General features: G+C 37.1%; 1 protein-coding gene across 5 annotated transcripts in view; it reads right to left on the bottom strand.

The window, feature by feature from the left end:
* The window catches only part of GTDC1 (glycosyltransferase like domain containing 1), a 390,698-nt gene extending 367,338 nt beyond the window's left edge, over window positions 1-23,360 (bottom strand). For all 5 annotated transcript variants that reach the window (XM_063094114.1, XM_063094089.1, XM_063094097.1 and 2 more), the window contains exon 1: window positions 23,298-23,360. The gene's annotated coding sequence lies outside the window, so the exon portion shown is untranslated. The remainder of the gene's footprint in view (window positions 1-23,297) is intronic.
* Between the last annotated feature and the right edge of the window lie 1,572 nt (window positions 23,361-24,932).

Raw genomic sequence — 24,932 nt, forward strand, 5'->3', positions numbered from 1 at the left:
GAAAGGTACTAATGAGAAACATAAAGCATTTGGGGAGCGAAAGGCATTTTAAATAAGATGGTCAAGGACGGTTTTTACTAGGAATTTAACACCACAATAAAGACACAAGAAAAATTAGGGTATAAGCTAAGCAGTTATCTGAGGGAAGAGCATTTCAGGCAGAAAGAAGAGCATATGCAAAGACCCCAAGGCCAGTTATTCAAGGAACAATATGATGTCAGGTGTAGTAAACAAAGACAGTCAAAAAATGAGGTTGCAAAGGGGCCAAGATCATATATAGCTTTATACAATACTAGAAAGATTTTAGCTTTTACAGTGAGTGAGAAAGGAAACCACTGAGATTTTGAATTAAAAAATGACAGGATTTGACTTATATTTTAACATAATTATCTTGGTTACTGCATTGATAATAGTCTGAAGTATTGAGTTTCAGGTTGTGAGAGGAAATTGACAGACCAGTCAGAAGCCTATTAAAATAATCCAAGTAAGAGATGATAGTGGCTTGGACCTGGTAGTAGTAGTGGTGGTGAGAGGCGGATGGATTCAAATTCTAGATGTATACTGACAGTAGACTCAACATAAACTACTACTGATAGTGAATGTGAAAGAAAAAGAAGAGTCAGGATGACTCCAAGGTTCTAGGTCTGAGTAACACAGATGAACTTATTAATTTAGAAGGGGAAGACTAAAGATCAAACAAATTTGGGTAAAAAGCTGAGTTTTGAGCATTTTAAGATTGATATACCTTTAAATATCCATAAAGAGATGCCACAAGACAGTTGAATATGTGTCTAGAGTACGGAGAAATAAAGATATTTTTTGCAATGTGAATCACTGGATATGATGGTGTGGGTGTGTGGGTACATGTGTGAAACTTTTAGGAAATAAAGCACACTTGAATTTAATACATCAGCGCTAAGACTAAAGGATTGTACGTTTTCTGGTTTACATAAATTCATACAAGTCTGGTAAGCACTTCGCACCTTTATTTTTACTTTCACATCTGAAGTATAGCAATATGGATAGATAAGGTGTATATTTAAGATAATAACATGAACACACACATTCCTGGAGCTACAGCTATTTAAAAGTGACAGCAGCATCAAGATACTCATTTTTATTCCAGGAAGGTTTTAAAAAACAATCACTTGTTATGAAACTAATTGCACTGACAAATGCTTCTAAGGATCATATGTAAAAATCATCATCTTCTCTATATTTACTGTTTTAAATCAAAGAAAGTAATAGACTTTGTGATTAGATTTAGAAATTTGGTTTTGATGCCTATAAACATCCAGGTTCTAAAGTGAGTAACACTTCCAACTTGATAATGCACACCATATCTCATAAAAGATACTTTGTACATTACTAAAGAAATATACAGATGACACGTAAAAAATACTACACCTCAACTAGAATTATAACATGAGTAAGCATGTTTTACTGGTGGTTGAAACCATTTTTTTAGTAAGTAAAATTTTCATCTGTCTAGTAAATGAGCATTACTTCTTCCCAGCCACCTATTTATTTCTAATTCCATGCCTTTGATTATTACCTCATGCTAGAATGCCTTTCTTCCCACTGGATATCCTTCTCTTCTTTCAAGGTCTAGCCCAAACTCAGCCTCCTCGACAAAGCCTGCTCTGACCCCACTGGTATTTACTGTCTCCACATTCCCACCGCACTGCCACTGTACAGGTTTACAGCACCTATATTATTCTGCAAAGGATTAACTTCAGCTATTTACATTAAAGCAGATGCTCTCTGAGGACAGAAAATATCATAGCCATCTTTGCCTTCCATGAAATGCCTAGCACAGTACCTTATATATTCTATTGTAAATACTCACTGAAAGTTTATTCAACTAAACTAAAATGCTTTTAAACCAGGAAACTGATCAAATGGACTGAACTCCATGAGATATATGCTTCAATTTCTTTTCATTGCTTCTTCAAACACACTCTTCTGGATCTCACTTTCCTATCTCTCAGTAACATCCCATTGCTTCTCAGTCATTCTCAAGTACTGCAAAATCTAGTCTAATCCAACTTAAACCTTCAATTTCATATCTTATTCAGAGTAACCACACACACTCCTCCCTGCAAATCCCAGGACAGCCAAGAGAAAGAACATATCTGTTTTTCCAACATTCCTCCTGGCTTTCACTTTTCTCTACTTCCTTCCTCCTTCTGGTTCCTCCATGTTGGGACAGGCAGAGGAAGAGACAAATGTCCTAAATGCCTAGTTCCAGGGGGGTTACTGGATGGCCATGAAAGCAGAATGATCTCATGAAAGCACTCTCTTTCACTCTCAAAGGAGCCCAGTTTGGACGTTCATTTCAGGGCTTCCCAGCAGGGTGGCTGTCAGTCACAGCAAACAAAAATAGGCCGGCCCCTCCACATCCATAGTTCCCTAGTGTGAGGGATGCATTCTTAGGCGGACTTCTTACTACCCCACCCACAGTCTCCTCATACAGCAAGCAGCCCTCCTTGGCAGAACCCACAAGGTAACTCAAACCTGGTTACCTCCTACCTTGTCTACTTGCACCATACAAAAAAACCCATGCCTTCTTACCACAACAGATGGACAAATGCAGACTGGTCCCACTACTACCCTCTCACTCATGCCATCTCAGCTGGCTCTAGTCATTCTCTTCCTCTCCAGGAACAAGATTATGTTCTGGTATGCACCAAACTCTCAGGAATGAATGTTGTACTCTCTCAAGAACTCTCTGGAAGGTACCATCGCAGCATCAGGAAACAAGATTCTGCAGCTCATTAAACACCCAGACAAATTAAATACCAATCTAAACCCAAATCCTGGGCTGGTAACAAAAAGATCCATTTGGGGAGAAATAAGGAAATGTCACAGAAATAACTCCCCACTAGATTAACAATTCTTCACCTGCATGACACTTTTAATCCCTGTTTTCTAATTTCTCCTATATGTGGGAAGTGGGTGTTGCAGGTGAACCAATTCTATTCTTTTTACTAAGCCCCACATCCCTCTTTAGAATGAAGGAGATTACTTATTACCCTTTGCTTTCAGATTTGGAGCTTTTGCTAAAATCCTGAAACAAACAACTCCTGGTCATCATCCTTTTATCTATGGTGCAATTTCCCTACATTTACTGCTTACCTATTATATGGGACCCCTCTTTTTAAGCAAGTCAATGTGAAATATAGATTTACCAAAAAAAAGGGGGGGGAGAGGGGAAGAGCTATTGACTAAATATTAAGGAAAAGGAAAAAAGGAGATTCATCAACTGTTTGTATAAATTTTACCTCATATTTCAAATATCTCATTTAATTACACATGCATTTAAGTAAAGTTACTGCATAAAATGGGGAATACCCAAATTAGAATTCAGATTAAAACATATGCTACCTACAAAATGAAATGAAAACAGAATTTCAACCAACCAAGTCAGTAACTGCATATCGATTTAATAGTCAAACAAATATATTTTAACTTACTGAGACTTTTTAAAAAAAATAGATATATAGTCATGTGTCGCTTAACAATGGGGATATGTTCTGAGAAATGTATCATTAGGCCACTTAGTCACTGTGCAATCAAAGTATAGTTACACAAACCTAGATGGTATAGACCACTACATACCTATAATCTTATGGAATCACCATCACATGTGCAGTCCATAGTTGACCAAAACATCATTGTGCAGCAAATGACTGTATCAAAAACATATTTACTAGATTTCAGCTATTACATGAAGAATACTCCTACAGGCTCTCTACCTATAGAAAAATCATTTAGTACAGACTTGAACTAACAATGCATGAGCAGGAAGGGATATAACCACTTTGGAAAAGTTATACATATAAAGTTATACATACATTTACAAAATTAAAACATACACCAATCCTATGACAGAATAATTCCACTCTGAGGTATCTAACCCAGAGAAATTAAAACATATGTCTACAAAAAGACATATAAAAATTCTGTTTACAGCAGCTTTATTCATAATCGCCAAAAACCAGAAAAAAGTCAACTGTTCATTAACAGAAGAATGGTAAACAAATTACAGTAAAATAGAATACTTCTCAGCAGCACAACAGAATGCACCCCTAATACACACAGCAACATGGATAAATCCCAAAAAGATTTGGGGAAAAGAAGCCAGATACAAAACAGTACACACTCTATGATTCCACGTATATGAAGTTCAACAACAGGCTAAACTATAGAAACAGAAATCAGAACAGTGGTTGCCTGTGGGGAGGGGAAGGAAGGACTAGCAAACAGGGCATAAGGAAACTTTTGGAGGTGATAAAAATGTCCTATTTCCTGAATGGGGGATAGTTACATGGGTGTATACACGTCAAAATTCATAACTGTACACTTAAAAATGGGTGCATTTTATAAAATATAAATTATACTCCTTAGGGTTGGGGAAGAGGGAGGAAAAATGAAAAATAAATTGTACTCAATAAAGTTGATTTTAAAATCACATCTGATATCTTACCTCTAGAGGATGTCAAGGATAATGTAATCTCTTACCAAAAATCAGAAATTATATCGGTGATAATAACAGCAAACTTATAGCCTAAATCAGATTCTAAAACACAAATTCAAGTCAAAAGTGTTTACCCCCACTATCACAAGGATACAAGGATAATTTTTAGCCTATATCCATTAATTGTTCGCAGAACAAAAGGGAGTAATCAGCATGTCTTTTCTTGGGAGGTCATTACCTAAACCAGGTGATCACTTTTGATAGCGCCATCAAATATGAATAAAACTTCCTGTTAAAAATTACTTTTTCCTTCTTATCCATTATGTTCTCTGCCACCCAGCAATGTTTGATCAGATACTAGCCTATCTCAACAACACCTATTTTTAAATTACTTTTCCTGATCTCTCTTCCCAAATTTTCTCCTTTTTTGAGTACAAACTCTATCTAGGACTATCATACAACTACTTCACTCTTAATAGTTCTCCTACTTCTTACCCTTTGTTATACTATTTCATTTGTTTGACTATAATTGCTTGCTTTTTTTCTTTATATTTTCAAGCAATTGGAAAAGTATTTTCCATTCTAACACTCTGATTTCAGTAATTTTTCCTGTCTTGTAACATTTCACTCTATACCTTAAAAAACATAATCAGATCATTTGACTCCAAAGCCCTATTGCGAACTTCTCTCTTACATTTAAAAATGCTGCTGCTAAGACACTGTTTCAAACCAAATGGCTGAATGTGTCCTTTCTAAAGAGATGATGTTTTGTTATAGGGCTGTATATATCTGCTTGTAAAACCCGTAAATATTTACATTACTCATTTCAGTGAGCTTCATGGCGCCGTTACCCACTTGTTACCATTCCTGCATCCCAAACTGTTTGGTAACCATTTTTGACTATATCAGACTACTTAAAATGCCCTCTTTCAAGTACTTTTTCTACACATTCTATTTGAAGTGGATCCAACTCAGCTTATGATAGATACAAGTTTCTGTAGGAGCTCATTATCGTCTACCCTTCATATATGGATTTTGTATTGTGGCATCACTTACACCTGAAAGTATAGCAATACAATACTATACTGTACTAATATCAAAGGCAACCCATTAGAAAGTTGAGTTCTAGAGTCCAGATACAATATTTGCAAATGTATCATGTCATTCCTTTTCAAGGAGGTTCCTATGTCATTCTACAACACCAACATAAAGTCATTCATGTTAAAAGCTGTTAACCTCAAAATCTCCCCATAACGTATGCTGGCCTTTCAGATTACTTTTTTATTTCCACATTTATCAGACAATTCTCCAGACAGAAAATGCCTCTGCACAACATGAACCACTAACCGTAAGACTCTCTATTTCACTTCTTACTCTCAGACTTTGGATATACCATCTAACTTCTTGTTTCCTCATCAGTAAATTGGAGTAATTGCACCTGCTTTCAAGATTATGGAAAGAACTAAAAATAACTTATGTAAAGTGTCTTACTCAATATCCAGTATTTAGGAGACTTTCACTAAATAGTCCATGATAATATTAAACCACACTATTCTACTGAAATCCTTATTCTAGCACCCTTACCAATCCAAAAATAGTGTTCATCTGTGATCTTATCACCCATCACATTTAGATCTAATTCTCCCTTTTACATACCACTAATTTCCCAACGTCTGGAACAGCTTCACTTTCTCCATTTAGAAAATTACCTCCCACTTTCCTTAAGGAAAAGCAGCTTTAACCAGGGATTGAAAGGTGGTAGGAGAAAGACCCACCTAAATAGTCACCGCTTTAATAAAATTATCATAGTAATGTATACTTACTGCACCCTTACCTTAATTTTTCTCCAAAAGTCTTTTCTGAAATCCATAAAAGTCAGTATCACTGTCTTCATCATATCCTATAAATATCATGACTAAATAGGTCCTTTGTAAAACATAGTAAACAAAAACATGTAACTGATTAATCCTGGAGACACTCCAATCCCAATGTTTTGTAATCTCAAAAAGCAATTCATGAAAATTCATCACAGGGGGAAATAAAACTAAATATTTTCTGACTACTGATACAAAACTAGTTTTAAACACCTGGATTTTTCTTCTTCTCTAGATTATACTGAGCAAATCAATTACTGGCTCAAGAACTATCTAAAAGATTTAACACAGATGCTTTTTTATAACTGTGTTCTCAAATTCAATGAAACAGCACTATACATTCTGCGATGAACTACTTTTTAATACTCACTTTTATTAGATGGTTCTTAATTTCAATATGGACAGGTAAATTAAGAATAACTGAAACCTATGAAGGTGTATTTATGTACTCTTCTGTATTATTATATTTTGAAAAGGGTTTACCTTAAAAGGAAAGAAATACTAACTGCAATCTACAGTGTTCTATTTGTTTTCCCTTTCCCCTTACAGAAGGCTTCTAGAAGGCCACAATGGACTTCCTGGTTTAAATGGGCTATCAGTGTTAAATCCACATATTTCTTATTAAATATCTCTTTTCTATAAAGTAAAAAGGTGCTTGCTGCTTTATTTAAAAACACACACACCCTAAAGTGACTTATATTTGAAAATGGCAAAGTCTTCCAAGTATTAATCACAGTAATCCCAAATCCAATCCACAAGGCAGTTCAATTATGGCATAATCAATAAATGGCAGGGCATTTTAACTCAAAATCCCTCAGTTTTAGGATCTAAGCATCTCTAATAACATCCCTTTCATTTCAGGCTAAAAAGAGTTTATTTAAGGTATTCAAATGCTACAACACACCTGTCCTTCAGTTACAGGCATTCCTTCAATGAAAAAACAGCTTAAAAACCATGAAATGAAAGCAATTTCCACATAAAGCTATCATATGATTCTGATCTCTAATCTGACTTGTAAATTAGATGTGTGTAACTTCCACTATCCAGCAACCTGCAGATCTTTCTCCTACCAGGATGGCTCTGTTAGTTGCACTGTTCTCTGACCAAAAACATACAGTAGTGGCAGTGGCACACTGACAAATGAATAGTATATGCTTCAAATAAAGATTTCAAGGTAAGTCACAAGGGAATCTTTTTCTGTTTGTAGATGAGCTGTATGAGCTACATAAAACGTAATCTATGTTTTGTATTCTAGGCTGCCAGAGTTTTTATGGAGTGCAAAGATGAAAAAAAATGTTGAAGACCCACTGAGAAAAAAAATGTGATTCAATTTTGAGAGAATCCACCACCTCATTTCCTAGCACTGCTTTTGATTTCTCTATTATTGGTATAAATAGATGTGTACCAAAAGAACGGCCTCTAACGAAATAAAACACTGATTTGATTCACAGAACACTTTGATGTTCCAGTTTTCTTATGATTCAATAGTTCTTAAAAAAAAAAAAAAAGTTTATTTCCAGTTCATACCTGCTTGCTCAATCATTTTAAGTGAATTTAGTTAATATGTCTGAATATATTAACGTATGAATTCAACTGTTCTATACACACTAACACTGTACAATACGGTTTTCTACTTTCTACTGAGTTCAAGAGTCTACTCAAAAGGACGATTTCCTAGAAAATGCTTGGTACAGTAGCTTTTTGCAAATAGAAACATATTTTAAATACTCTAGGTAAGAGCGCAATTTGAGAAATGCTCCAAGCAAAAACTTCCATGTAAAAATCATAGTCTTTAAATTAACCTTTTTAGCAAAAAGATGTTTTTCTTGACTGTATTTCCTTCTGCATAAGAGAACCCAATACTAAAAGGTGACTCACAACTACATAAGTTTCGTAAATAAAGACAGGATCTTTAACATTCAATTACCAAATCAATTATTATCATTATAGAACGATAACACATTATACCATTCCCCAAGTAAAGATCAAATTTACTTCAACCACACCAACCACCACCACCAAAAAAAAAAAAAAAAACCAAAAAAAAAGAAAACTCATTTTTATTTTGAAGTCCTTGGAATCACAGTAGGGCTTGATGCCATATTGGTGTCACACTCTGCCAGTCATCCAAACAATATGCCAGCCTTCTTTTTCAACTTCTTTGTCTACTAAGTGCATCACTGGACCCAGCAGGCAGCTCACCCAGACAATTTCGGTAACGGATTTTGGCTCTCTGTGCATAACAGACGACAATCCTTATGAAGTGTCCTTATGAAGTTTGTCTGAACCTTATGAAGTTTGTCTGAAGCTGATCTGAACCTGCTGCAGATGTCACATTTAAATTCTTGAATGAATTTTTATCATCAGTGTCACCTACAAAATAAGACAGTGTCACCAACAGCATTGACTTAGGGACATCTATTTCAGTACCACTAAGCGTTCTGCATCATAACTGATAGTTATTTGGCTAAAACGGGGATCAGCAAACTAAAGCCCATGCCCAAAATCCAGTACACTGCCTGTTTTTGTACGGCTTTGATAAGAACAGGTTTTATATTTGCAAATGGTTGGAAAAAAGGTGTTTAAAAAGACTAATATTTTGTGACATGTGAAAATTATATGAAATTCGAATTTCAGTCTACATAAATAAAGCTTTACTGCAACAGCCATGCTCCTTCCTTCATGTATTTTTCTATGGTTGCTTCCATGCTACAATGGCAGATTTAAATAGGTGCAATAGAGACCATATGACCCATGAAGCCTAAAATATTTACTACCTAGTCCTTTAAAAAAAAAGTCTGCCAATCCCTGGCCTAGAGGATTTTTTTGGTGGGTAGGTAATATGATACCTAATGTCCAGTGCATGAAAAACCTGAGTAGAAAGACTATAATAATCAATTGTTCCCCTGCCTTATTTGCATCCATTAATTAACAAATACTTGTTGGGACAGGCCTATCACTCCAATGCAGACAGCTCTAGTTACTTTGCTCTCCCTTTTGGCTCAGTCTTGCTTCAATCCAAGGGGTCAATACTGACCTTGGGCAGAAAGAGGACAAGGAGGTCAGCTTCGGGTCAAATTCCAGTTCTCCAACATAGGCCTCTTCCATGTCCCCAAGCTCTCCTTGTTCTGGATTTCTGCTTTATAACAACCATTCTTCATAATTGGCTTCCTGTACTGGATATAAGTCTTAAAAGTGTGTATTTCCTGCCAGAAACTCCAGGGCAATGGGCATTCTTGACTGAACTGTGCCAGCTGACTGTCAGTTCTACCCCTGCTCAGCCACCCTGTGAGGTGGATTTGTTTTGGGCACCATGTGAACAACCTACATATTCTAACACTCCCCTGGCCTGCACTACTCCTCCTGATCAACTGCCCTAAAGTTCATCACTTTCATTTTACTTTCAAACCTCTGGCCCTTGATGAGTTCAACCTTCCCAACCGGCCTGTCATTTGGGATAAGTTCATACTATAACCAAACATAAGAACACAACAAAACAAAATCTATATAGATGAATTTCCCAACCTAGGAATACCCAACTTAAAACATCTCTAACTTGGGAGCACCTGCCACAAAAGAAAATACATTACCCCCAGGGAGCATCCACAACATCCCTTCTTTTTTTCCCCTCCACCGTTGCTAGTTGGCCCAAAGTTTCTAGTCCTGCTTCATCTGAGAGAGTTACCTACCACCCTCCACCCACTTGGGATGCCCAAGATATGTGTGTCTCTTGAGCAACTGCTTCAAAATGCATCTCTTGCTGCTATTAAAGCTTTAACAATCCTGTTTTTGTTGTGAGAGTAAAAGAGGGGTTTCCTGATACTATTAGACTGCAATGGAGAAACATGTTTGGCTAGATTTCTAGGATTCAACATATAATTCCCCACAAAAAGATGTTAACAGTCCACAAAGAGGCTGAAATGTCCATACTATTTAATGGCACTATAGAACTCATCTGTAATTCATACTATATTGTTGCAAATAACTAATTCACAAACACATTCATATATTGTGGGTTGACTGAACTAGAAAATAGCTATGAAATATCAGGGCAGATAAGCCTGAGAAAACGGCAGTTTATTTTCAGCAAAGTGTGTTTCACCATAGCCCTGAATTAGCTTGCCACGGTGAACAGCTCCAAAAACTACATGCATACTTCACAAGCAGAAGAGTGGTATCAAGCATGAACAGGCTGACTGGAATGACCATTAACCATATCTTGATTTGGGGCAGCAACCACATAGGTAGCATCAATTGTAAATAAAAATGAAAATCATCTTTAAAAACACATATGGGAAACTTCTACCACTTTGGAAAATGTCACAAAAGTCCAGTGACATATCCCTAAAAACCAGAAAAAAACTAGAGGCATGTAGTACATATTCCAAAGGAATATTCAAAAGATTAAAACTTTAGAACTTTCCTCATTTAATAAGTCTAGCTTCCTTCCCTTACAGAAACAGTTCTCAAACTTTTTTAGGACTCCTTTGTGTTCTTAAAATTTATTGAGTATTCTCAAGAGCTTTTGATTATGTGGATTATAATTACCAATTTACCATATTAGAAATTAAATAAGAAAAATCTCAAATATTTAATTCATTTTTAAAATTTAATAAGATAACTAATTAATAAGACAAGTAGCACATTTTATAAAAAATAATTATTTTCCAAAACAAAAAAAGCTTAGTGAGGAATATAATAGTTATAAAACTTTTGCAAATTTCTTTCATGTCTACCTTAAGACAGCCAAATTCTCATATCTGCTTGTGATATGTCCTTTCAATTCAGCTACATGAAAAAAAAAATTAGCTTCACACAAATACATAGTGAGAAAAAAGAAAGCATGTGTTAATTTTAACAGCCTGCTCAGATAATTGTGGAGCACCAATTGCTTTTTAATACTACATCAAAACTTGACAAGTAAGAGTTTCTTAAGGGTTAGTTATAACATGGAATCCAATGTATATGAACTTTTTATATATTCTGTTACTTGCTTTTTGAAAAGATCTTTTACCCGTAATTTTGTAACACTGGCCAGTTTGAAAATATTGGTTCACTGAATTATGTAGATATGACAAATCTTGACACAATTATACAATACCAAAACTCAAATACATTAACATCACCACCCATCTCAGAAAAATCTTCTAAGTATTGGGAAGCGGACAAGAACACAGCAGGAAACACAAGTTTTCCAAAATTTTAATTTTCACTTGAAAGTTCAAATTTTATCATTGGCAGCAAACAATGTCAGTTGTTTTCCTTAAAGTGACAGACTCACTTTGTGCATTTTTAAGAAAATGACTGCCAAATATCTAAGACTAAATAATCACAGTTTGCCTGGTATTCATTCTTTCAAGTAAAAATGATGTTTCATGAAAAATGTGGCTAGTTTCACTAAAACACAAAACAAAAACAGACACAAAAAATCACATTAAGAGTTTTCCCTCTACACAGAATAAAGTACTCTGGATATGTAGCAGAGTGCTTTTGCAAATTTCTTATCTCATCACACTGAATATTAAAACAAAGTATACTTAGCAAAAGCAGTTCTAAGAGGGAAGTTTATAGCAATAAATGACTACATCAAAAAAAAGAAAATTTCAAATAAACAATTTAACATTACACCTAAAGGAGCTGGAAAAACAAGAACCAAACCCAAAATCAGTAGAAGAGAAATAAGAAAGAACAGAGCAGAAATAAATGAATTCGAGATTTAAAAAACAATATAAAAGATTGATGAAACAAAGAGTTTCAAAAAAAAAGTCAATAAACCTTTAATTAGATTAACAAAGAAAAAAGAGAGAAGACTCACATAAAATCAGAAATGAAAAAGGAGACATTACAACTGATACCAGAGAAATACAAAGGGTCATAAGAGAACTACTATGAACAACTATATGCAAACAAACTGGAACACCTAGAAGAAATAGATAAATTCCTAGACATATAAAAATTACCAAGGGTGAAACATGAAGAACTGGGAAACCCAAACAAACCAATAACAAGTAATGAAATTAAAGCAGTAATAAAATGTCTCCCAACAACAACAAAAAAACCCAGGGCCAGTGGTTTCACTGCCAAATTCTACCAAACATTTAATGAACTAATAATATCAATTCTTCTCAAACTCTTCCAAAAAATTGAAGAGGAGGGAATACTTCCAAACTCATTCCATGAGGTTTACATTAACCTCATACCAAAATTGGAAAAAGACAACAAAAAAAGAACACTACAGACCAATATCCCTAATGACCACAGATGCAAACATCCTCAATAAAATACTAGCAAATAACACCCAACAACACATTAAAAAGACCATTCACCATGATCAAGTGAGATTCATGCCAGGGATGCAAGAATGGTTCAACATACGCAAATCAATAAATGTTATATGCATCAACAGAATGAAGGAAAAAAAACATATGATCATTTCAATAGATGCAGAAAAAGCATCTGATAAAATCCAACACCTCTTCATGATAAAAACACTCAACAAGTTAGGTATAGAATGAATGTACCTCAACACAATAAAGGCCACATATGACAAACCCACAGCTAATATCATACTGAATGGACAAAAATTGGAGACTTTTCCTCTAAGATCAGGAACTAGACATGATGCCTACTTCCCCCTCTCTTATTCAACACAGTACTAGAAGTTCTAGCCAGCCCAATAAGGCAAAAGAAAGCAATAAAGGGCATTTGAATTAGAAAGGAGGAAGTCAAACTATCCCTATTTGCAGATGGATGACATGATCATAAATATAGAAAACCCTAAAGATTCCACAAAAAAATAGCAGAATAAATGAGTATTAAGTAGCAGAATACAAAATCAACACACAAAAATCAACACCCTTCCTATATGCCAATAATGAAGCAGATGAAGAAATCAAGAAAGTAATTCCATTCACAATAGCTACCAAAAAAATGAAATACCTAGGAGTATATTTAATAAAGGAGGTGAAAGACCTCTACAATAAAAACTATAAAACACCAGTGAAAAAAACTAAAGAGAACACAAATAAATGGAAAGATATTCCATGTTCTTGGGTTGGAAGAATTAACATCAACAAAATGTCCATTTTACTCAAAGCAATCTACACATTCAACACAATCTCTATCAAAATACCAATTGCATTCTTCACAGAAATAGAAAAACCAGTCCTAAAATTTGTATGGAACCATAAAAGACCTCATACAGCTAAAGCAATCTTGAAAAAAAAAGAACGAAGTTGGAGGCATCACACTTCCTGACTTCAAAAGATACTATAAAGCTACAGTAACCAAAACAGCATGGTACTGTCATAAAAACAAATAAACCAATGGAATAGAAAACCCAGAAATAAACCCACACATTTATAGCCAACTGATTTTTTTATAAAGATACCAAGAATATACAGTGAGGAAAGGAGAGCATATACATAAAAACCTCTTCAATAAACAATGCTGGGAAAACTGGATCTCCACATGTGTAAGATTAAAACTAGATCCCTAACTCACACCATGTACAAAAATCCAAAATGGATTAAAGAAATAAATTTAAGACCCCAAACTATGAAACTACTAGAAGAAAAAATAGGGGAAACACTACACAAAATGGGAGTGGGCAGTGGGCATTGATTTTTTGAGCAAGACTATAAAGGCACAGGCAACTAAAGCAAAAATACACAAATGGGACTACATGAAACTGAAAAGCTTCTGCACAGCAAGGGACACTATCAACAAAGTGAAGAGACAACCTACAGAACATGAGAAAGTATGTGCAAACTATACATCAGACAAAGGGCTAACATCCAGAATGCAAAAGGAACTCAAACAGCTCAAAAGCAAAAAACCAAATAACCTAATTTTAAAATGGGCAAAGAATCTGAACAGACATTTCTCAAAAGAAAACACACAACTGGCCAACAAGCACATGAAAAAATGTTTAAAATCACTAATCATCAGAAAAATGCAAAATAAAACCACAATGAGATATCATCTCACCCTAGTTAGAACGGCTTTTATCAATACAGAAAATAACAAATGCTGGCGAGAATGTAGAGAAAGGGGAACCTTCCTACATTGTTGGTGGGAATGTAAACTGGTACAGTCTTTGTGGAAAACAGTATGGAGGTTCCTCAGAGAACTAAAAGTAGATCCACCTTATAATCCAGCTACCCCACTACTGCATATGTACCCAAAGGAAATGAAATCAATATACCAAAAAGACACTTGCACTCCCATGTTCATCACAACACTATTCACAATAGCAGAGAGTTGGAATCAACCTAATGAATGGATTAAAAAAAAAAAAAGTGTGGTATATATACACAAAGGAACACTATTCAGCTATAAAAAGAAATGATATCCTATCATTTGCAGCAACATGGATGGAACTGGAAACCTTCAGGTTAAATAAAGTAAGTCACGCACAGAAAGACAAATACTGCATGATCTCACTCATATGTGGAACCTAATTTAAAAAAAAATAAAAGTGGTTCTCATAGAGGTAGAGAGTAGAATAATGGTTACCAGAGGCCGGGATTGGAGGGAAAGAAGTGGTAGACTAACAGGTACAAAACAATGCTATCTATCTACCCTCAATGAAAAATTGTGCAGTAAACGCATGTATTGAAACACCACACCACACTGTACCCCACAAATATGTACAAATAAATGTTAAAATCAAAAAATATTTTTAAAAAAATACTCAAGGGTCAAGATTTAATAAAATTAATAACTGTTACTACTTTATCAAGGACATTCTGGGATAAAATTGCCCCAATTTTTTACTGTGAATTCATGAAGTGAAGAATGCAATGATTAGTAGTACAGTTTGGTGCCACCGCCATTTAATTTCTGCTAACAAGCCCACAGCTCTACCCATCATTGCTTTTATAACAGCAGGGCAAATGTCAAAGCTGTGGAAAAGGAAAAAAGTGAGTATTACTGTAACAGATTTTACCTCATAAACCCCTTGAAAGGGTCTCAGTGACCTCCACAGGTCTATACAACACAATTTGAGATCTGATTTAAGGAAATGGCAAAAGCTATGAATAATAAGTTGTCATCCCCAAATCCATAGTAAATATCCTCCTTATAATAAGTATATTAAACATCTATATGAATTCTTTAACTTTAACTCAAAATTGATCTAATTTGTTCTAAAACTGAATTAATAATATAGATAACAATAGCAATTAATATTTAGTGAGATTTACATATATTATCTCATTTGATCCTCATAATAACGCAATTAGATAGCTGTTATACTCATGCTACAGTTGAGGAAACCTGGGTGGAGAGAGAAGAACAGCACAACTAAGTATTTGGCATATCTTATCTCTTAAGCCTTCACAATGTCAAAGAACAAAATTATAACAAATTTAGTTAAAGATCTCAATTGGCTTTACTGAGATTCCAGAATCGGGCAACATGTTCTTCCATAAAACGGAATAAGTATTCCAATGAACCCAGCAGGGGAGGTTGATTTTATAGACAAGACAAGGCTAAAGAAAACAAAGAACAAAAAGCAGACTGGTCATTTCAAAGTTACTTTCCTTGTAAGGAAGACAGAACAATAGAAGAACAAGTGACAAGGTAACATCAGGTTACTTCAGGCTATCTCTTTTGTGTAAGAATTAAAGCAGAGAGAAATTCGTTATCATACCTACTGAAGATTAAAACTGGCCTATTTGGGGAATTGGCTGTTATCTCTTTCTCCTGACTTCTCAGAAGGTCAGACCACAACCTATTTGACATAAAACTTAGCAGGGGTGCTCCATTTTTATTTTTAGTCTGGTCTGTTGGGACATAGTACAGGAACTTAGTCCAAAACAATGGCCTCTGAAAATTCTTATTTAACAACCTTTTCTTTTTTTACTCTTTATTATTCTTTCTATCTTGATTATGCATTTTACAGATGAAAAATTTGAATCAAGTAGGTAAATTACCCTGCCAGAGATTACCCAAGTGGAAAGTGGTGGATCACCTATACACAAATTCAAGTCTGTCTGACTCCAGGGTATACTATACCACATACTCTCTCTCTACACCACACATCAGTATAACATTTGTATATAAATAGACTGATAGTCACAAGAGTCTTATGTAGTTTAAAAGTCAACTAAGCAAGACCTCTATTTGGAAATATTTTTACTAATTTGATTACCACTGTCTTCAAATGGAACAAAACGAACTTTCTTTTAAAATAGCTTACGATTGAAACAGATAGTTCATTAATTCATACTATCTGAATAAGACAACAAATTAATGCATCTAAGATTACTCTTTAACAAAAGAACTAGACATTGCCAGTGATATTATCCCCATTTTATAGATGAGGAAACTGAAACCCAGAGAGGTTAGGTAAGTTCCCCCAAAGGCATGCTGCTAATATGCATAGTACAAAACCAAAATCAGCCTGGACTGCAACTGAAGCCCAAAATCTTCAGTCATACTGCTTTTTCATACCTTTAGGTAGGCCTCAACCAATGACCAAGGAATTGCTCACAAGGTCTGGAACAGAGCTTACTGATATCATACCCTCTTTACCCAAGGCAATCAAGATATGAATCATCTTGTATCTTAAAGACCAAGAGATGAGAAGGAAGTTGGTACATGCTGAAAATAAAGAGGTATATTCTCAAATGCCTTAAGTAAAAAACCTATAGATAATGTTAAAAAAAAGAAGTACATTCACTTACAAAGTCTCTGTGGCTGTGACAAGCTTGCCTCCATTTAAAAACAAAAAAAGCCTAGAACAAAATGTTATCACAAATACACAGGCTCTCTACAGATTACCTAAGTTTTCAGATGCCAGGAGCCCAGGAATGCTGCAAACCTTAGAAAATTGGGACACAAATCATTTTCCAAAAACTTTTCTGAACTCAAATCAATCAATAAAATTTCCATTTCACGTCAGGATCTATAAAGATCAGGGGTCATGTCCTGATGTTTCTGTCTATTTTAAGGGCCTACACTGCAAGATGGCTGCTTAATATTAAACCCTAAGGCGGACAGGGAAGTAGTCAAGTTTTATTCAGCTCAATTCGCCCTTAAAACTTGTTGTAACTCAACTTTTATGAAGTATAAACATCTTGAGATTGGACAGAAGAGTGTTGCTTTAATTTCAAACAAATTGTATTCTCAAAGAGTCCCCACACACGTTTGACAGGAAGGTGACAAAATGGAAGACTGTGGTGTACCACCTAAAACAGCAAACGGTACAGGGGAGAGATGAACAATTACACTCATCACAAAATACCACATTTGGATTCCTTCTGTGGCAAAGGGAAAATAAAAACTATAGAACAACTTTACCTCCCCTGATCGACAATTCCTAGCATGACCAAAAAGAATCACAATCTGGTAATGTAAGAGCAGCTGACATATATACAGAAAAAAAAAGAAACCAAGATTGAGGTCATGTCCCCTGACATGCATCATTTACACTAAGGATTTCCCAACTTATCTGAATTAATTTCATGTACCTCATTTCATTCAGATAATTGAAGTTTCCTTTTAAAGTTGTAAAGTGTTTACTTCAGCATAATTAGTAAACTGCCCACCTAAAAATACCACTACAAAAACTACCACCCGCTTCCCTCTACATATACACATGTACTCCACTATCATTAAAAGTATGAGATTTTGGCCTTCACAAGAAATTTAGTACAAAGTTCTTGTTTTAAAAACACAGCACAAGAAATTCTACAAGAAAAGTTATGGTCATTACCTTTTTAATACACAGTGTTTGCATTACTTGTTAAAGACATGGTAATTTGGGTGTCCAATACATGACTACTGTTCTGAAACTAAATTAAAGGTTTAGACTACTAAAGAGTTTGATGACTTGCCTAAATACAATAACTGGGATTGTATGGAGAACAAAATCAGAGAGGTCTCTTTTTTATGAGCAGGCATTTAAGGGCCTTTTAATGAGAATTTACTCTTTAGTATACAATTACTAATGAACAAAAAATAAGGCCATTAAACTCACTTCTTTACAGTGCCATAAAACTTCTATGTGTAAGAAATATAAAATAAAATACACATATTAATCAAACTGGAGAAAAACTGAAATGTGCAATGCCTTACAATACAACAAAGTGAAATTAAAAACCTTTTCTTAAGTAAATGTCCTGTTAGATGACTGATGAAGCCATTTTTTATACAGACTCCCTAGGACTAATGATGACAATGAAATGTCTAAACTTCTGAATGAATTCTAACTTTCTACATGAACACTGGTTTCCCACACTAATAACAGAACACACTGTTGGGATGTATTTATACCTACTCAATATTTATTTATCACCTGCTATGTACCAGGCACTGTACTGAGTGCTGAGGACACCATACAGAAACAGGACAGATTCAGTCCCAACCCTCAGAGTACACAGTCTAGAAGGAAAGACATAATGACCACGCTACAGGAATGTATAACAGGCATCAAACAAAACGAAAGCTCAAAACTGAGAAAAGACAAGGGCAGAAAACCAAACACTTGAAATAATTAGCTACCACTGAAATCAGGTTTTTAAAATCACCCATTAAATGTCTCCACTAAGAAGGCAGAGAACCTAACAGCAGGCTAGTCAGGAAGGGTTCTAACTCATATCCCTGGATGAATCCAGGGTATCCTAGAGTCCCTGATGCAAATAAAACGTTGACCCTCAAAAAGGATTCAAATCTTAACAGTTAAGGAACCCAGATCTCAGTACCTAATGGGTCAATCTGGTGAGTGTGAGTCCAGGAGACAGTATCACAGTATCTTGGCTCTGCAAGACCCCAACTATACACCTGTGGACAAGAATAGGACCCAGTTCCCTGAGAGGAGAGGTGTATGGCAAAGGGAAGGAGATGGCCAGGCTGTTATGTTCTCAAGGAAGGCTTAAGACAAGGTTTCAGTTTCACGAGGAACCTAAAATACAAAAAGGAACCCCACGAGAAACATATCAAATCTATGGACTATTTACCACTTACTAAAGAAAGACTGTGGAATTGCTTCTCCAATTTTTAAAAATAAACACTCCAAAAGAAAAAAAAGATGTTTAAATGACTTAAGTGTCCCCCTACAGAGTGCTGGAGGAAAATACTAAATATTCTTACTAATTCTTACTAAGTGTCTGATTCTCTATCCTAATTCCATCTATTAATTACTAAAATATTCCAGATGCCTCACATATACTTAAGATGTTTATGCCATATCTAAATCAGTTTTCTGTTGCTTCTGAAACTGGGTAAATAATAAACAAAATTTATTTCTTACGGATCTGGAGGTTGGGAAGTCCAAGGTTGGGGGGTGCATCTGATGAGGGTCTTCTTACTGGTGGGAACTCTGCAGAGTTCCAAGGTGGTACAGGGCATCACATGGCAAGAGGACAAGAGCATGCCATGCTAACATGCTAGTTTAGATCCCTCTTCCTTTTCTTATAAAGCCACAAATTCCACTGCCATGGTAACCCATTAATCCATTAATCCATGAATGGATCAGTCCACTCATTAGTGCCAAATTAGAGATTAAGCTTCAACATGAGTTTTGGAGGGGACATTCAAACCATAGCATGCCATATATTTCAAAACTCCTAATTTGAAAAGTGTTTTTAAAAATAAAAAATCTCACAAACAGTACATGCCAAGGATATGGTAAGACACCACACCTCTGTGAGCAATGAATGTTCAGGGCACCAGAACAATTCCAGATCCCTCCTACTGTAGGAGACTGGGGGGTGGGGGTCTTAATATGGTTTCAGCCTGGGTGGAAGGGACTGGTCTGGCAGTGGATAGGCCAGGTAGGTAGACTGGTACTGACACAAGAACCAGCAATGATATATGTGAGATTATCTGCTTCCTATAAATTAAACACTATCCTACTCTACTGTACAATTACTCTCAGTATTAGTAGAAAAAAATGAACATAGTTCAAAGATGTTGTCCCTGTGAAGGCTATTACCTATATAATGCTACATGATAAAATAGGAATTAATCTATTTGAATTTGCTAAGCCCAAATTTTACAAAGCTATTCAAAGGATGGAATGGTGGTACTTTCCAAAAGAAATGCTTGAAAATTTTCCTCAGTTTTTTAAAAATAAACAAAACACACTATTTTGATCTAAGAAAGAGGATGTAAGAATAAGCCTAAGAGAAAAAGAAGACAGTGTTTTTCCTTTAAGTATCACCAAAATGATGCATGAAACATCAAATACAACCTAAAACTGTCTAAATATCCCTTTAGGATAGCTTGCCAAGGAAGTCTGAACTCTACAAGTCACATTCCTTATGATGGTCCATATGCTGAAAAATATATCCTTATAAAGTGAAAGCAAGGTTTTAAAATGTGGCCTATAGTAACAATTAGTGAGTCATTCAATTCATGGTTGTCAAACTTTGCTCCAGTGGAAACTCTGTATTATTCTAGCTCCACTGAGCTATTCTATCATTAAATTTAAATAGAGCCTTTCCCAGTTTCACAGTGACTAACGTATGTTAAAGAATAAAGTGCTGAATGTTAAGTTTCTTCCCCCAATTTTTCTGGAATATTTGACATCTTTGACAACTGCTACCTCTTTTAAAATTCAGCCTAACAGAGTATATGGTTTAACAAAAAAAGGAAATGAGTTACTTCAATTTACTATATCATGATTCAGGATATCCAGGCACTCTACTTCGTTAATAAATTTGATGAAACATTTACAGCATACCCACTACACTTGACACTGGGCATACCCAGATGAATAAGGCATGGTCCATCTTTCATGAAGCCCCTGCCAGGAAAGTGCACACAAGTCAACAAGTATTTATTAAATGCCTACACTAAACGCAGTACTGTGGGAAATACAAAAAATTCACCCCTCCCCAGCAAGGACTTCAGGACACCTGTATTTGAGGCCCACTAAAAAAAAGGTGATGTTGGGGATGCTGGAATTAGATTACCACATGTGTATAGGACCTCCCTTCCTAATTAATAAATATCATAACTCTAAAACTCTTGAAATATCAGTCTCCTGGGAGTGACACAGGCCATGTGAATCAAGAATATGAATAAAGATTCCTGAAGTGCAAAATAACTACCAAATTCAAACAAAACTGGAAAGTAATTTTCCAACTGACAGAATGTAAATGTTTCCTAACTATAAAGTGTTTGAAATCATTTTTATCTGAGTCCAAATCACAAACTAAAGCATAAACTCAAAGCAGGAAAAAAAAATGAAAATTTAGTAATTACTTGGCTTTTTTTAAGACACCATAATCAAAACAAATTTTGGTCCAAGAATATCCACTGGTAAGATCTGAATTGCCTAGTTAAGTGTTTAGTTAATTAAGACAACTAGTTCTATTTAGCTCCTGCTAAATCTATTCAAGAAACTATCTTTAATTCCTAATTTCTTTCTGTAAAATAATAGGATTGGGTTACACTTCTACAGTCCTTACAAACAGAAAATTCTGTACTTTTGTGGTTCATAAGATTAATATGTCAACATGATTTCAAAATAGGAGTAAAGAAGCCATCTTACCTTCTCAAATTGGTAATCTTACGTAAAATTCACTGTTTCCTACCTTATATCAGTATCATGCTTCAGATTTTAGCTATTCATTGTTTTCAAGTTTGTCAAAGAAAGTTTCATGATTCAAAAGGTGCTCCTCCAACCTTCAATACTAAAACTGTTTCATTAAATACAGTACAGGACTCTAAGAAATATGTACAACAAAAGGGAATGGGAGCTGAAAAGAATCTATCCCACCTCAGACCTAGAATAAACTAATTAAAATTCAATATTGCACTTGCTATGTGGGTTCCTACAGGAAAACTCCTGTCATGGTTAAAGCTTAAGGTTAAACAGGTCAATAGAATCCAATAAAATGGCTCTACTGAAATATACTGAACTTCTTTTCAGCAGTTCCTTTACCTGACCACTATAAGTTTTAAAATCAGCTTCAGGGTTAGCACCAAATAACCAAGGCGAGCCCCGCACACGAGGACTGCATACTTAAATCCACCTTGTGTGGAAAATCACCGTCAACTCACGTTTTCCATTTCAAATTCTGATATAGGTGGAGGAAAAAGTGCATAGCCTTCTTTTTGAACCTCCCATCACACTGTCTCAAGGTACTGACTTAAGAATCTCAAAGATAATCTAATGCAGCAGAGTTCTCTGAAGAGTTTAAAAGTTGTATCTGCGAGAAAGAAAAAAAACTACCTCGGGACTGAAGGTTAAATTAATGCATTATTGCAACTTCGCTGTTGGGCACACTATTGGGTTCACAAGACTTAAATTCAGAAAACCATTCCGCCCGAATAGACGGACTGCCTGGATCCCAATAAAAATAAAGTATGTACTGAATCTTCAGACGAGGGATGGGGGGGGAGGAGTTGTGCACAGTGAGGTCTTCAGTATCTGCTGACACAGAGGAGTGGGCGCCAGGGAGATCAGGAAATTGAGGGCGATGATGGGACCAGGCGCCTCCAAGAAGGCCTGGGGCTCGCATCGCAAGGGGCCACAGGCTGGTCAGCCTGATGGTGGGTGACGAGGCCCCTCCGCCAACGGGGATCGCCCGGCCTCCCTTCTCCCCGCGCGAGGGCGACGCGCTCCCACTCGCCCTCGCAGCCCGTGAAAGGTGGGAGCGGCGCGCCGGACTGCGGGAAACCGGCTCGCACGACGTGTAGACACCAAGGAAATGAAATTAGAAAATGGCCAGTTTGCGGGAGGAATGAAACGCAGCGGCCTGGACGTCCCGCTCCGAGCGCCGGGCGGACGGCGGCGAAGGGAGCGCAGCGCGTGCGCCCGGGAAGCGCTCGGCCCTCAGCCCCGCCCCCCGGCTCCCGCCGCCGCCGTTGCCCCTCTGGGAACTCCGCGCCGCGCGGCCCCGCGAGGCGGGCGCCGGGGAGGGGAGGGGCCGTGCTCCCCGCCTCCCCGCCGGCCCGCGCGGCTCCCCAGCCCGGAGCCTACTCACCTCCTCCTCCTCCTCCTCGTCTCTCCCTCCTGGCCACCAGCACGGCCCAGCCGGCGACGCGCTGACGCCGTGCCCCTCCCCCGCGGCCGCCGCCAATGCCGCCGCCCCTCCCGGCCCGCGGCCGCCGCGCCATCTGGGCGCGTCAGACACCGTCCCCGCCCCTCGGCCCGCCCGCGCCCCAGGCTCCGCCCCCTGCGCGGCCCGGTCTCGGCGGATGAGGGCTTCCTGACTCAGCGGCCTCTCCCGCCTGCGCGAGTCGCGCCATCCCGGCCGCGGCCAGGCCCTTCGCACCTGCCCACTGCCCGCGGCTTCGCTCCGCTTCCCACCTCCTCGCGCGCCATTCCCCATCTCATCAGCACCCCAGCCCGCCCCTTCAGCTTTTTCGTACTTTCCCCAGCCCCCCCCTGGTCCGTTCTAAACTCGCGTTGGCGCTTTTTCTTTCCTTCTGAAAGGTCTGCGCTGCTCACTAGGACGGCCTCGGCTTCCTCCTGCGGTTTTCCGGCCTGCCCCTTCTCTCTCCTTCCCTGGTCCTCTCCCCGGCCTGCTGGAGCCTCAAGGCCCCGGTGCGTTCCCGGCTCCTTGCCCGCCACCTCTACCTGCTCTGCAGCTTGTACCTCGTTGGCTGGCGCCTCCTTTGCCAACGCGTCCTACTTTCCCTCCCTCTGGACCCCTCTCGGATCCCTCCAGGCAGGCTCACGCTTTCTTCTACCTACATTTTTGCGTATTTTCGGTTCTGACTACTGCACACACTTCAGGTGGTTTGGGTATTCAACAATTGCATGTTCGCTGTCCCACTTACATGAAGAGTCACACTGAATATTAAAAATCACCAGGCAAAACGATAGCAGTTGATGAACATTTTTTGACTTGCATGCTTCCATCTATGTTTTATTTATTCGATAATATATTAGTTGACCACTTAAATTTCAAGGAATGGAATTTTCTATTGGAACTTACAATTCGCAAATTTTTAATGTTTTTTTTCCCCTGCAACCTAAACTCACTTTAGGTCTCTTATTTATAGAATATATAGAAAGAGCATGAGGAACTCTACGGTCTCTTGTGTTCTTATCTGTAAAATGAGAGATTTGTCCCTCCTTTATGTGTCTGTGATTCTGAATTAAAGGATTTTGTATTTGAAAGGATTTTGTGGGTTAAATGATTTAGGCAAAGGCAAAAACAAGCAAATGTAACTGGATGTCTGGTTTATACAGTAGCTTCATTTCTAAAACTGCAACTTGGAAGATTAGGATGTGATGCAAACATGGTTAAGAAACATACAAAATAAAGGAAACTGATTAAGCCTTTGGAGTTAATCCACAAGTTGCTTTAAGTTATGTGAGTAAACATTATCCTTAACTTGAAGAGTTAAAAACTATCTTACATTCTAAACAAAATCCAGTCTCTTTGTGGACCTTCAAAGCTTAAAACCATTGTTGAATTAAACAACATTACCAGCATTTGAAAGCCTAATAAAACATCTGTCTATCCACTTTCATACACGCTGGGAAATAAAAAAGTAAATGCCAAAAACTGAAAGTAAGGGTTCCTAACTACATGTGATTAAACTAGTAAATCCTGTTCCACAGAACGAAGTACAAGATGCTCCTTGACTTATGGTGGGGTTGTGTCCAA

The sequence above is a fragment of the Cynocephalus volans genome, chromosome 1 (assembly GCF_027409185.1).
Source record: "Cynocephalus volans isolate mCynVol1 chromosome 1, mCynVol1.pri, whole genome shotgun sequence".
NCBI lineage: Eukaryota > Metazoa > Chordata > Mammalia > Dermoptera > Cynocephalidae > Cynocephalus > Cynocephalus volans.